General features: G+C 45.4%; 1 long non-coding RNA gene across 1 annotated transcript; it reads left to right on the forward strand.

Moving 5' to 3' along the window:
- Positions 1-3,528: 3,528 nt before the first annotated feature.
- LOC143768585 (uncharacterized) lies at positions 3,529-5,366 on the forward strand. The gene is made up of 3 exons (XR_013213955.1): positions 3,529-3,796; positions 4,122-4,883; positions 4,972-5,366. It is a non-coding gene; the product is annotated as an uncharacterized LOC143768585 (long non-coding RNA).
- Positions 5,367-10,806: the final 5,440 nt, after the last annotated feature.

Consider the following 10,806-nt stretch of genomic DNA (forward strand, 5'->3'; position numbering starts at 1 on the left):
GCTCGAGATAACTGTTATTTCCTGCAGAAACGAGTCCTGGCTGGAAGAAATGATGGCGGTCTGTGCTGGATGAAAGAGGAAGGACTTCACCTGGAGACGTCACTGGTGAGTCAGTGTTACCTATACACTGACACTATACACTATATACAGAGGTCCTGTGTACAATGTCACCAGTGATCACTGTATTACCTATACATTATACACAGAGCTCCTGTGTATAATGTCACCAGTGATCTCTGTATTACCTCTGCACAGACACTGCATACTAAGTACAGATCTCCTGTGAATACTGGCACTTATGGTGATAGTATTGTGTTTTGTTTTTTTTTAATTACTGATCAGTATTGTAGTATTCAGTCACTATGTGGTGGTAATATGTGGTCTGGAAATGGTGTTGTGGTATTTGTCCCTTGAATGTGCTATTTGGTCACCAAGTGTTGGTAATATGTGGTCTTGACATGGTGCAGTGGTATTTGTTCCTTGTATGTGATATTATTCGATAACTGTGGTTGTAATTTGTGGTCTGGTCATGGCGCGGTGGTATTTGTTCCTTGTATGTGATATTATTGGTCAAAATATACCTAAATTGTATTGCAGATTTTAACAAATATTTAATAGGTTCCAGTAGAGTAGGGCCCGGCCATTTTTCTGGAATAATCTGGTTCGGGTATAACATGACCCCCGTCACATGACCCCCGTCACATGACCCCCATCACATGACCGGGGGGGCCCACAGTGTCTGAACAGCCCAGGGCCCTGGCTACCCTTAATCCACCCCTGAGTATCATGTTATCAGCAGCACATCTACAGTTTACGCTGGCAATGTGCTGCTGAGAACAATAATTTTTGTTCCAGCAAAAACAATCTGAATATGCAGCATTTTACTTGTTTAGTAAAATACATCCCATTGTCCTCCATAAATTATAATGTGCACCACAGTCCTCCATATAGTATAATACACTCCCTATAGTCCTCCATATATTAAAATACACTGCTCAGTCCTCCACAGAGCATACTACACTCCTCATAGTGCTCCATCTATATATATAATTGTCTAAGGGTTTTTCCGTCTGTCTGTCTGTCTGTCTGTCTGTCTATCTTTCTGTCTGTCTGTCTGTCTGTCCTGGAAATCCAGCATCTCTGATTGGTCGAGGCCGCCAGGCCTCGACCAATCAGCGACGGGCACAGTATCGACGTAGATGTCATAATGGTTGCCATGGCGACAATGATGTCATAAAGGTTGCCTCGACCAATCTGCTACGGGCACAGTCTGCCGCGAATTCTGGAATCATCATTGTCCATATACTACGGGGACATGCATATTCTAGAATACCCGATGCATTAGAATCGGGCCACAATCTAGTATAGTATAATGCACCGCTAAAGTCATCCATGTAGTACAATTCACTTCCCATAGTATAATGCACCCCATAGTTCTTCATATAGTATAACGTATTCCCCATACTCCTCGATACAGTATAATGCAGCCCACATACAGTATAATGCAGCCACCACCCTACAGAGTATAATGCAGCCACCCCAGAGTATAATGTAATCCCCCATAGTATATAATGCAGCCCCCCATAGAGTATGATGAAATCACCCCTCATAGAATATAAATATAATTCAGCCCCCATAGAATTTAATGTAGCCCCGAATAGAATAGAATACAGCCCACCTCCCCATAGAATATAATGCAGCCCCATCAGAGTATGATGCAATCATCCCTCATAATACAGCCCCCCATAGAATATAATACAGCCCACCTCCCCATAATATATAATGTAGCCGCCCATAGAATATAATGCAGCCCCCCATAGTATATAAGACAGCCTCCCCCATAGAATATAATATACCCCCATAGTATATAACACAGCCTCCCCTACAGAATATAATATACCCCCGCAATAGTATATAACACAGCCACATAGTATATAACACGGCCTCCCCCATAGAATATAATATACCCCCTATAGTATATAGCAAAGCCCGCATAGTATATAGCACAACTTGCATAGTATATAGCACAGCCTGCATAATATAGCACAGCCCGCGTAGTAGTATACAGCACAGCCCGCGTAGTAGTATACAGCACAGCCCACACTGTGCTATATACAGCACAGCCCACACAGTGCTATATACAGCACAGCCCACACAGGGGTATATACAGCACAGCCCACACAGGGGTATATACAGCACAGCCCACACAGGGGTATATACAGCACAGCCCACACAGGGGTATATACAGCACAGCCCACACAGGGGTATATACAGCACAACCCACACAGTGGTATATACAGCACAGCCCACACAGAGGTATATACAGCACAGCCCACACAGGGGTATATACAGCACAGCCCACACAGGGTATATAGAGCACAGCCCACATAGGGGTATATACAGCACAGCCCGCACAGGGGTATATACAGCACAGCCCACATCTCATCTCTCCCCCACCAACCCCCCCGATAATGGCCCCACAGTCCAGTTAAAAAAAAACAACACTCTCCTCACCTTTCCTTTTGCCCGCGCTGCTCTCTGCTCCTGTCTCAGCGGCTGCAGTCTGCCCAGGACACAGCAGGTGCGCGAAGATATGACGTCATCGCGCACCCGCAGTGTACTGTCAGAGGCAGAGCGGGGAATGATGGGAGAGGGAGTGTCAGGAGACGCTCTCTCCTCCATCATTGCATTGAACTATACCGGCGTCACAGACGCCATTATAGTTAAATGTGGCGGCGGCACTGGCGGGGGGAGGGGGAGGAACAGTGCAGCGGCCCACTACTGGCACCGACCCTTCTGGCATTTGCCAGAAGTGCCCGATGGCCAGTCCGGCCCTGGGCCTGTGGATTTCTATGTACTCCTCTGCTGACTTGGTTTTCTTGAGGTTAATTAGGTGAACTAACCTGATCTGTGACCTCCCAGTATTCCTCTCTTTGCATATCACACTGTGATTACACATTCATACTTGTCATTTTTAAAATATTATTTATATGTTTGATTTTTTTTCTAAAACTGTATATTTTACATCATGATAAAACACATGAATTGGACATTTCTTTTCACTTAACTGATTGGTTGCAGTGGTCATCAAGTGGCCCTGATGGAATAGAAGGCCAGGATATCGGCGGGGGGCACAGTATTACAAGTCTGGTAGCTGAGCATATGTTTTTTATATTTTATTTAGAACCACCATAATAAACATGTTCTACAGGGACTGAGGTTTGTATAGGGAATAATGCACCAACTAAAATAAATTATATAAAAGATATTATTCCTCGACATCTAATATTCTCAGTGTGTGTATTCTAATATTCTTCAGACTCTATATATACTGTATATACACATATAATGAGAATATTAGATGCCTAGTAACCTTACAATATGTGTTATAATACACAATAATATAACATATATAATACATATAACAGAGTGGAGGGTCGGCCATTACTAGCGCGCTGCTGTTCTCACATATGATGTCACACTGACATAGAATGTTGTGAGGTTCTACAATCTCTGCGCACGGTGACATCAGCGCCATTTTCAGAGTTGAAGCTTTCGCTGAGACTCCACTTTGGTCTTGGAAGTGCGAGCTAGTTTGTGTCATACATCTAGTGCTTTACTTCTACAGCTTTGTATTCATATTTGGGCACCATAACATCTGTGCCATCAGAGAACTTAGTTCTCATTTTCTATCTTTCCACCATCTCAGCCCCGGAAAACGAAGCCATGACTTCCCAGGAGCTGCATCGGCTTATTGCTGACAATAAGACATGGATGAGCTGACCAGAAAATGAGGGTAAGTGAGAGAATATTCCCCCTTATAGGAGGTTTTCTGGGAGATTTCCCTGGGGTAAGAGGCTTCAGGACACTCAGTGCATCCTCCACCTTCCCATTCATATTCCTTGGGGGCGGTGTTAGTTACAGTCTGGTCCCACCCCTGCTTTGCGGTGTTGCAGGGAAGGGATACAATGAGCAGGTTTATTTAGCTCAAATATTAATCAATTTTAGCTCCTCTCCCTAAACCCTAAAGTAACAGCATGTTCTATCCCTTTGGCCCAAAATTTTTTTTTTTTTAATCAAATTTTGTATTATTAATTATAGTAAATGTTATTTCTTTATAGGTCAGGTCATGACTGTCCATCAATTGAGATCTTCTCAATGTGATCAGAGAAGACCAACTCCTACTGATGGACACCAATCAGACATCACTGCTGTCACTGCGAGAGGGAGACAGGCCAGAACTCCTCTGCGGCAAAGAGGACTAAAGAGATGGGAAAGAAGCCGCTCTCCACTTAGACTGGTCCCTGTAGAGTCCTCCAGAGAAACATCAGAGAGCAGAAGGGATGACAGTGGATCCTCAGACACCGCCACTGAGTTTGAGTTCAGACGGCCATTTCGCGTTCCACCCAATCGCAGACCCAGGGAGTTTCCAGCTGCAAGTGGATCTCCAGTACAATTACAGCAGGAAAGCCGTATATTCAACATCATCTTTCAGTGGCAGAGAATGGGAGTCATGACGTCTCCGCCACAGATGCGGCCACCACCACCTGCACAGTATCATCTGCTCTGGGAAAGGCAGCAGACGTGGCGAGCGCAACAAATTAGGAACCTCCCAACAAGAGCTGTAATATCTCAGGAGGAGGCCGAGTCGTGTGTTATCTGCATGACAGAGTATGAGACCGGAGAGGACGTCACAGTGCTTCCATGTAACCATTGTTTCCATCAGGGTTGTATCTCCACCTGGCTCAGCTCCAACCTTCGGTGCCCCCTGTGTCGTAAACACTGCTTCCTTCTAAAATTCAAAGGAACATCTTAACGCTTCAAGGAAGGAGCTAAGTGTTTGTCAGTGACACTAGAAGAGTCCATCTTGTGCTTCAGCCCAGGTAAGAGAGAACTTATGGATTATAACTGTATTAAATTCAGATGCTAAAACAATAATTCCCCTTTACTTCTATTCTGTCTTTTGTTTAGTTTACCATCAGCTTTGGCTAACATCGTACCAAGCATAAAGGGCTACTACCACCGACAGTCACAGAGACACCTGTTTTCTGTCACACAGTTCTCAGATGAGGAGCGATGAACAGCGGCCTTCTATCTGTGACTTTATTGAGAACCCGATAGTCTATGCTCCGTCTCAGAGACCCTTCTTTCTTTTTATGAAGAAGAAACCTGCTCCGGCACATGGAGCTTTACGGATGAACCCCCTTCTCTCTCTTCTGTGAGGAGATTCTGAGGAGAAACTGAAAGTCAGAAGATTATTACAGGAATCATCAGGAAACGTCTGTGTGCAATGGGCCAACGTTTCCGTCACGTCACCTTGTTCATGGCCTGCTATATATATAGTATAGAACGTTCTACCAATCATACTGATTCTGTGTCTTTCAGCTTATTTGCATGGTATGCATATTGTGAACGCCATAACATTGTGCACAGGACATGGCAACACAAGCCTCATTCATACATAAATAAACACAAGACAAAGTTTTCTTAGTGGAAAAATAAGGCCGTGATGTTTATTTTGGGTAACTCATTGATAACTTAACAAACAATCCCAAATAAATAATCAAGTAATTGACCAAATATTCCATAAACCAACAAACCATCCACCCAGAGACTGGGCGATTTTCCCACAACATAAACATCACGACAAAGTACAGTTTTAAGGGAGGGAAGGTGGGGTCTTCTTTCTTCACACGGTACCTCACAATGGATGAAACCTGCCAGTACCTGGCCATAAATATCCCGGCGACAGCAAGGCAACGCACTGACAACCAATTGTCAGTCGTTAAAAGACCGCCAAAACAGCTGATTGGGGCCGGATTTACCCAATAAAATACCAGATATGAATACCAAAAACAACAACTTTGGTTAGGAACCATAAATGGCCAATCAGCTGTAGAGGCTGTGTGGCCATGTGACCCCCCCCCCCTATATTCCCTAGGTAAAGTAGGGGGGGGCTTCCATGGCAACACAAGCCTCATTCATACATAAATAAACACAAGACAAAGTTTTCTTAGTGGAAAAATAAGGCCGTGATGTTTATTTTGGGTAACTCATTGATAACTTAACAAACAATCCCAAATAAATAATCAAGTAATTGACCAAATATTCCATAAACCAACAAACCATCCACCCAGAGACTGGGCGATTTTCCCACGAGCCTCGACTCATAGAGGCGAGGCCCCCCCCACACCGCACAGCCATTTTTCCACTATACTTTGCATATCAAGATTAAAGATGTCAAAACCAATGTTAGATAAGTGAACTAAATCTTGCCGAAAAAGTCCAGGTAAAAAGCCTTCGAGGTCAACGTGCCTGAAAGAAAAACCATTAATTATAGGAAAAAATGTTCCATATTTTTATTCACCCTTTTGCGAATTTTATCAATAAAGCCGGATTCGGGAGAATGCCATAACAACCTAGGTATGATCTCGGAAAATACAAAACCCGGGAGAGGAAAGGATTGCCTAAGATTAACCATATCAGCTCGCATTTTAGCGAGCAAATCCAGCGTTCTGGATTTTCCGAGATCATTACCGCCTATGTGAAAAATTACTAAATCAGGAAAAGGAAACAAATTAATACAGCGCTGAAATTCAAAAATTAATTTATACCAACTCAGTCCACGAACACCGTGCCAAAAAATTTGGACCAAAGATGGGTCGAAGGACAAATTCTCCGTATAACACCTTTGGGAAGCTCGCCTCTGTGCCCAGAAAATAAAAGAGTGACCGATTATCCAAACTATGGTAGGACCTGAAAATAAATCAACAATTAGTACTCATATAAGTTGTGACGCACATAAAGCTTAAACCTGCCCGATTCCCATCTCCCAATTTGCTTAATTTGAGAATCACAGAGGCCAGCCCTAGAAGCTTCAGTCGCAGCACCAATCCGAAAAGAGTGCGAGGAGATTCTGAGATGTTCCTTACCAAGGACTTTTAAACATTTTTTTAAAATAAAATTAAACTGGAAGACTGTAGCTGGTGAACCGTCTTTATGGATAAACAACGGTCCATCAGCGAGTGCTCTGGCATGTAACCAACGCCCAATTTGAAAAACAGGGCAGATGACTGGATCAGGAAAAGAGCCAATTTTGATAGTTGATCCCCTAGCTAGCTGATCTGTCTTAGATTTTCTAATAAATAGTGTGAAAAAAACATCAAACAACCTTAGGTCGGACAACATGAGACCAGACGGATGAGATTTATTGGCAGAAACTAATTCGCCTATTCTAAGAGCCCCAAAAAACGCCAAACAAAAGGCTGTGTGGAACAATAAGGCTTCCTCAGAGTTTATGCAAACCTGGCTTAGAGCCGAACAAAGATCTTTAAGGAGAGGTAAAGAAAAAGGCCGTCTGGTGTCGGGTTGAAAAGTGCTTTTCCTAAGGCCCTTTAAGAACTGTTTAACGGGAAAAAATGAGGTTAAGGGCAATTCCCCGAAAAGCTTAAGAAAAAAGGAAACACCTGCTAAATATTTGGTCACGGCAGAGTAAGACAAACCTTGAACAACTAAAGCCTCAGAAAATTTTAAGCTAGACATGGTGTCAGCCACTCTAGGGTTGAAGGAATGTAAACTACAAAAATTCAGCCAAGCGAACCATGCGGCCGAGTAGCTGGCCCATGATCTAAAAGACAATGATTCTTTAATAAAATGCGGGATCAAACCGAGATCACTTCCCAGATTAAATGTGGGCAAGGAGTTTCTTCCGCATCCGCCTCTCGAACCTGCAAACGAAAAGTTGACCAATGATGTGCACATAAAGCATCAGTTGCAGAATGAAATTTGCTTCTGCCTGAGCTTGCCTTAAGCCAAATGTTCAGCCTAAGACAGGCCAGAACCAGATGTCTCAAGATGCTCGCAGCCCATTTGTTTTTGGATGACAAGGTGTTAATAGAGAAAATCACACCAGGGTCAAGTGATAGAATGACAATTCTAGAGTTTTGGAAAAGAGGACCCCAAGTAGATATACCTAAAAAAATGGAAAAAAGTTCCAAGACCATTAGGTTGTTGGTAACACCAGAAGAGACCCATGCCTGAGGCCAATCCTGAGCTATCCAATGCGATGAAAATAAAAGGCCACAGCCAGTGGAGGCCTGAACGGAGAGCACGAACGGGAAAGAGTCTGAAGAAGTGAAGGGAGTTTGCCAGCAAGATATACCGTTATTCTCTGAAAGGAAGGACAGCCAGATCCTGGCGTCCTCCTTTAAAGCAGAAACGATTCGCACGTGAGAATTAGGTGAAGAAACACCTTTCGTGGCGTCATAAAGACGGCGGGAAAATGCTCTGCCAATTGGAATGATTCTGATGGCAAAATTCAGGAGGCCCAATAATGACTGCAACTCCTTAAGGGTAGATTTAGGTTTGGAGATAAATTTACAAAGAGCAGAACGCAGTTTATTGATTTTTTCATCAGGGAGTCTACTTTCCATAGCAGAGGAGTCCAATACTATGCCTAAAAATTCAATTGCCGTAGAAGGAAAGACGGTCTTTTCGTGAGCAAGGGGCACACCAAAATGTCTACACAAGTTGACAAAAGAATTCAACGTATTGAGACACTCAGGGGAAGAAGAGGGGCCTACAAACAGGAAGTCGTCCAGATAATGTAAAATGCCCGCCCCAGGAAAATTTGTTTCCAAAACCCAATGTAAAAAAGAAGAAAAACTTTCAAAGTAAAAACAAGACATCGAAAAACCCATAGGAAGACATTTATCAAAGAAAAAGGAATCACGGAAATGAAAGCCCAAGGAGGAAAAACCGTCAGGATGAACAGGAAGAAGCCGGAAGGCAGATTTAATGTCAGCTTTAGCCAATAGAGCGTCCTGACCAAAGTGCCGCAAAATGTCAACCGCCTTATCGAAAGAAGAATAGGACACCGAACAGGCCGAACTGTCTACTTCGTCATTCAAAGAGGAACCCACAGGAAAAGATAAATGATGAATTAGCCGAAATGAACCAGGTTTGTCATCTTTTTTGTCTATTTTACTCGGCTGCTCTCTACGAGGAAGTAAAGAAAACAGGTCCACGTAATGGTTGTTCCAAATGAGTTCCTTGGTTGAGGAGCTCATGCAGCGCCCCAGAGTCCTGGTCGTTGCAGTACTGTGGCTCCGCCACTAAGGGGAGCTATGGTACGTCTGATGGCACTGAAGGAGTTCATCTGATCAGGTATCACAGACACCAATACATTTCACCGCCGGGCCTCCAGGGGGAGCTAAGGGTTCTATTCATTAGGCCACTCCTCACACACTGGTAAAACTGGGGGTCAGGCAGGAAGTTAGACAGAAAGCTGACTGGGTTGGAACCAGGCAACACCTTGTGGCAGAGGGTGTTGCGGGAGAAGATTCGGTAGGGTCTCTGTCAGGAGTGGGAACCTGACAGAGACTTGGCAACTAGAGAGAACGTAACGGGACCGTGCCTGCTCAGTATAGCGGCGGTGCCCAAGAAGGGATTGGAAGCGAGATAGATTGTGCTGAGTGAGAAGCGAGATCAAAGCAACAAGGAGGATACCAGTAGGGGTCGTGCTGTAAGATCGATGCAACATTCTACTGAGGCGCACAACCGGCGGCCGGAACGCCGAGGGAGTATTACAATATTCAGCTTCAAGCAATACTCTAAACAGCGGCAGGACAGTCAGTCTAAGGCGGTCTGTCTCACCTAAATCACCTATGCAGTCTTGGGGGGCAACTTGTGGAGAGGGGCGACTCTAGGGTCCCGGAAGAGCTCCGAGCCTACCCGTCAAACGGGTGCCGTTCTAACTGTAACATCAGGGAGGAACGGAGAATTAGCAGAACATTATCTAATTGAGTTGTGAGGGAACTTAAGAAACGGACACAACAGTTGTGGGGACTTTCCGTAAGCACAGCAGGGAAGGACCGCAACACATAGCGCTAGAAGGAAGGCACAGATTTCCACCTGTTAAGAGAACTCTGGAGGTGCCATTGGACCGGCCGGACTTGCGCAGCCTGGCTATCTGGACTTCGGACTGAGGACCCAGAGATCTTCAGTAAAGAGGTAAAGAGACTGCAACCTGGTGTCCTCGTTATTTACTGCACCGCACCTCTACAGCGTCACCACTACCATCATCCATCTTATCTTTCACTGTAACATCCCTCAGCAGGGTCACGGACCGGGCCCAGCCACCGTGACAACTCCAGAGCAGAGACTCAGAGGCCCGGTACCGGGTACCCCTCGGCCCTGCGACAGTGGGGGCGCTACAACTTGGCGTCACGAACAGGATCTACTTAAGCCTGAAGAATCAGGTCATGTGTGCCTTGGAACTGTGATTTATTGTGCTTGGACTGTACTTTATTGTAAAGATTGAGCTGCGCCATTTACCGCCAAAACTCCCGCCAAAAGTCGCCGCCATTGCAGCGCCACGGGGAGCGCAGAGGGAGAAGAAGGGCGTGCCATGGGAGGGGACTATCAAAGCGGCGCCAGAAGTAGCGACCGCCCCCTCCGACTCCTGCTGCGAGAGGACAACCTACCCAGCAGCAGAGGAGAACCGCCCCCTGATTTGCAAAGGCGGGAACGAGGTGAAGAAGGAGCCCGACCTTGGAGAAATGGCGGAGCCAGGTGCATGCACTGCCACCGACTATCAGACAGCGATGACGAACAGCAAGTGCCTGAACGAGGAAGGAGCAATCCCGGCTTGCCCTCCTCCACCAGAGGCGGACCTACGTCCACTGCAGCGGAAGGATCTGAATTCCTTGGAACCGGCCGCGGAACTGAGCCTATCCATCCCGTCCTCGAAGCCAGTGGAGGAGGAACCATGGTGGGCGGAGCCGCATCCGGGGACCACAGTGGAAG

The sequence above is a fragment of the Ranitomeya variabilis genome, chromosome 4 (genome assembly GCF_051348905.1).
Source record: "Ranitomeya variabilis isolate aRanVar5 chromosome 4, aRanVar5.hap1, whole genome shotgun sequence".
Taxonomy (NCBI): domain Eukaryota; kingdom Metazoa; phylum Chordata; class Amphibia; order Anura; family Dendrobatidae; genus Ranitomeya; species Ranitomeya variabilis.